A 4,990-nucleotide genomic window follows, 5' to 3' on the forward strand; every position below is an offset into this window, starting at 1 on the left:
TCTTGCAGTCCACGACCGCACCGATTTCTGGGCCGGGCCGCCACATCATCAGCAGGCCGGGGCCATTAGAGGGAGCAGCGTGCAACGGCCCAGCGCAGAAATCGGCACATTAATACACAGTCCTTGTAAAGCACCCCGTTTGTAAAGTAACTCTGTGTCAGCCATGGCTCAATTGATAGCATCCTTGCCTCTGAGTCAGAAGTTTGAGGGTTCAAGTTCCACTCCAGAGACGTGAGCACAAAAATCTATGCTGGCACTCCAGTGCTGAGGGAGCGCTGCACTATCGACAGTGCTGGCTTTCAGATGAGACGTTAAACTGATGCCCTGACTGTCCTCTCAGGTGGACGTAAAATATCCTATGGCACTATTTTGAAGAAGTGCAGTGGAGTTATCCATGGTGCCCCAGCCAATATTTATCCCTCACTCAACATCATTAAAACAGATTATCTGGTCATTACCACGTTGCTGTTTGTGGGAGCTTGCCGTGTTTCCTACATTAATTCCCTGGATTCAGGGGCAGTCCCAGTGGATTGGAAAACTGCAAATGTAACGCCCCGATTTAAAAAAGAAGGCAGACAAAAAGCAGGAAACTATAGACCAGTTAGCCTAACATCTGTCATTGGGAAAATGCTGGAGTCCATTATTAAGGAAGCAGTAACAGGATATTTGGAAAAGCATAATTCATTCAAGCTGAGCCAGCCTGGTTTTATGAAAGGGAAATCATGTTTGACAAGTTTGCTGGAGTTCTTTGAGGATGTAATGAGCAGGGTGGATAAAGGGGAACCAGTGGATGTGGTGTATTTGGATTTCCAGAAGGCATTCGATAAGGTGCCATATAGAAACATAGAAACATAGAAAATAGGTGCAGGAGTAGGCCATTTGGCCCTTCGAGCCTGCACCGCCATTCAATGAGTTAATGGCTGAACATGCAACTTCAGTACCCCATTCCTGCTTTCTCGCCATACCCCTTGATCCCCTAGTAGTAAGGACTACATCTAACTCCTTTTTGAATATATTTAGTGAATTGGCCTCAACAACTTTCTGTGGTAGAGAATTCCACAGGTTCACCACTCTCTGGGTGAAGAAGTTTCTCCTCATCTCGGTCCTAAATGGCTTACCCCTTATCCTTAGACTGTGACCCCTGGTTCTGGACTTCCCCAACATTGGGAACATTCTTCCTGCATCTAACCTGTCTAAACCCGTCAGAATTTTAAACGTTTCTATGAGATCTCCTCTCATTCTTCTGAACTCCAGTGAATACAAGCCTAGTTGATCCAGTCTTTCTTGATATGTCAGTCCCACCATCCCGGGAATCAGTCTGGTGAACCTTCGCTGCACTCCCTCAATAGCAAGAATGTCCTTCCTCAAGTTAGGAGACCAAAACTGTACACAATACTCCAGGTGTGGCCTCACCAAGGCCCTGAACAACTGTAGTAACACCTCCCTGCCCCTGTACTCAAATCCCCTCGCTATGAAGGCCAACATGCCATTTGCTTTCTTACTGCTGTACCTGCATGCCAACCTTCAATGACTGATGTACCATGACACCCAGGTCTCGTTGCACCTCCCCTTTTCCTAATCTGTCACCATTCAGATAATAGTCTGTCTCTCTGTTTTTATCACCAAAGTGGATAACCTCACATTTATCCACATTATATTTCATCTGCCATTCATTTGCCCACTCACCTAACCTATCCAAGTCACTCTGCAGCCTCATAGCATCCTCCTCGCAGCTCACACTGCCACCCAACTTAGTGTCATCCGCAAATTTGGAGATATTACATTTAATCCCCTCGTCTAAATCATTAATGTACAATGTAAACAGCTAGGGCCCCAGCACAGAACCTTGCGGTACCCCACTAGTCACTGCCTGCCATTCTGAAAAGTACCCATTTACTCCTACACTTTGCTTCCTGTCTGCCAATCAGTTCTCAATCCACGTCAGCACACTTCCCCCAATCCCATGTGCTATAAAAGGTTACTGCACAAGATAAAAGTTCACGGGGTTGGGGGTAATATATTAGCATGGATAAAGTATTGACTAACCAACAGAAAATGGAGAGTCGGGATAGATGGGTTGTTTTCCGATCGGCAAACAGTAATTAGTGGGTGCCGTAGGGATTGGTGCTGGGGCCTAAACTATTTACAATCTATATTAATGACTTGGATGAAGGGACTGAGTGTAATGTAGCCAAGTTTGCTGATGGTACAAAGATGGATGGGAAAGCAAATTGTGAGGAAGACACAATAAATCTGCAAAGGGATGTAGACAGGCCAAGTGAGTGGGCAAAAATTTGGCAGGCGGAGTATAACGTGGGAAAAAGTGAGGTTATCCACTATGGCACAAAAAAATAGAAAAGCAAATTATAATTTAAATGGAGAAAAATTGCAATGTGCTGGGGGTCCTTGTGCATGAAACACAAAAAGTTAGTATGCAGTCACTGAAAGTGGGCATGCAGGTACAGCAGGCGATGAAGAAGGCAAATGGTATGTTGGCCTTCATAGCTCTGGGATTTGAATATAGAAGCAGGGAAGTCTTACTGCAGTTGTACAGGGATTTAGTGAGGCCTCACCTGGAATATTGTGTTCAGTTTTGTTCTCCTAGTCTGAGGAAGGACGTTCTTGCTATTGAGGGAGTGCAGCGAAGGTTCACCAGACTGATTCCAGGGATGGCTGGGCTGTCATATGAGGAGAGACTGGATCAACTGGGCCTTTATTCACTGGAGTTTAGAAGGATGAAAGGGGATCTCATAGAAACATATAAGATTCTGACAGGACTGGACAGGTTAGATGCGGGAAGAATGTTTCCGATGTTGGGGAAGTCCAGAACCAGGGGACATAGTCTTAGGATAAGGGGTAGGCCATTTAGGGCTGAGATGAGGAGAAACTTCTTCACTCAGAGAGTTGTTAGCCTGTGGAATCCCCTGCCACAGAGAGTTGTTGATGCCAGTTCACTGGATATATTCAAGAGGGAGTTAGATATGGCTCTTATGGTTAAGGGGATCAAGGGGTATGGAGAGAAAGCAGGAAAAGGGTACTGAAGTAATGATCAGCCATGATCTTATTGAATGGCGGTGCAGGCTCGAAGGGCCGAATGGCCTACTCCTGCACCTAATTTTCTATGTTTCTATGTTTCTAGCTATAACAAGTAATCAGGAAGGCAAATGGAATGTTGGTCTTTATTGCAAGGGGAATAGAGTATAAAAGCAGAGAAGTCCTGCTACAACTGTACAGGTTATTGGTGAGGCCACAACTGGAGTACTGCGTACAGTTTTAGTCTCCGTATTTAAGGAAGGTTTACTTGCATTGGAGGCTGTTCAGAGAAGGTTCACTTGGTTGATTCCGGAGATGAGGGAGTTGACTTATGAAGATAGGTTGAGTAGGTTGGGTCTATACACATTGGAGTTCAGAAGAATGAGAGGTGAGCTTATCGAAACATATAAGATAATGAGGGGGCTCGAGAAGGTGGATGCAGAGAGGATATTTCCACTCATAGGGGAAACTAAAACTAGGGGGCATAGTCTCAGAATAAGGGGCCGTCCATTTAAAACTGAGATGAGGAGGAATTTTTTCTCTCAGAGTGTTGTAAATCTATGGAATTTTCTGCCTTGAGAGCTGTGGAGGCCACGTCATTGAATATATTTAAGGCGGAGATAGACAGATTTTTGAGCGATAAGGGAATAAAGGGTTATTGGGAGCGGGCAGGGAAGTGGAGCTGAGTCCATGATCAGATCAGCCATGATCTTATTAAATGGCAGAGGAGGCTCGAGGGGCCAAATGGCCTACTCCTGCTCCTAGTTCTTATTTCTTATGTTCTTATGTTCTTATTACAACAGTAACTACACTTCAAAAATACTACTTTATTGCTGTAAACTGCTTTGGGATGTCTGGTGGTTGTGAAAGCTGCTATATAAATACAAGTCTTTCTTTTTATAAGATGCTTTTTGTGCGGTTCCCAATGCTATTACAGTCATTGGTTTGAGACAGGTAACTGTTTGCGTGTATGCAGACCAGTAGAATGGAGTTATACTGACAGCTCTGCACCATTCACATGGGCAAAGCAGAGTTCTGCAAATGCATGCTTGCCTCAATGCAGAGAGCTCTGCTGATTCATGTCCAAATGGTAATTCAATCTTTAATGTAAAGGAAGACTTAACAAGGTAGATGCAGTTTTCTAACATTAAACAATTTAAATATTTCCCAGACAGTCCAACCAACCAGTTGGAACTTTTTTAAATCACATTTGTTTCAACCTCTACAGAGCCAAAATGGACAGGACTATCACACTGAACTGGTCTCACATTGCTTCCCAGAATTTGATCCTGGTGTTCTTCACTCCTGAATTATTCTATAGTGCTGGGATGAAAATCCCCAGCGCATTACAGCAAACTCACATGTTAAATGTGCATTAATGGGGGGGGGGGGGGGAGTCATTTTCAGTATTAGCATCAATGAAGTAACTGGTAATTATTGCCTTAGTTCCTAAAATTCATCTTAGAACTGAACCGATTTAACATGCCTTAACATATGACCAACAGTTAAAAAAAATTTTGCCTGCAAAGGTTTATGAAGGACCAATCAAAGGAAAACATGCACCTTTCCCTAACTCTACCTTCTTGTCTACACACAATTAATGATGCTATAAAAAAATGGCATTATGAAAGTGAAGTGGGTCAGCACAAAGCAGAGCAGGAGGTGTTGAAAGGGGTGAGTCAATTGTTTCATCAGCAAATCTCACTTTATTTGATATGTTAGAGGAGGAGGAGCAGAGGATGGCCAAGAGGTCTGAGGCTCAGGTTGAGGTCCATAAGGACTCCACTGCCCAAGGCAGGCAGCTGTATTTCGCCAAGATCAAGGAAGCTGCGTCTAATGAAGGAAGTCATTTATGAATTGTACCATAACTGTGAAAAACCTGCAAACAAGTTCTCTCTTAGGCAGTCCCTCGGAGTTGAGGATGACTTGCTTCCACATTAACATGAGTTCTAAGGTG

Source organism: Pristiophorus japonicus, chromosome 7 (genome assembly GCF_044704955.1).
Source record: "Pristiophorus japonicus isolate sPriJap1 chromosome 7, sPriJap1.hap1, whole genome shotgun sequence".
Classification (NCBI taxonomy): Eukaryota; Metazoa; Chordata; class Chondrichthyes; family Pristiophoridae; genus Pristiophorus; species Pristiophorus japonicus.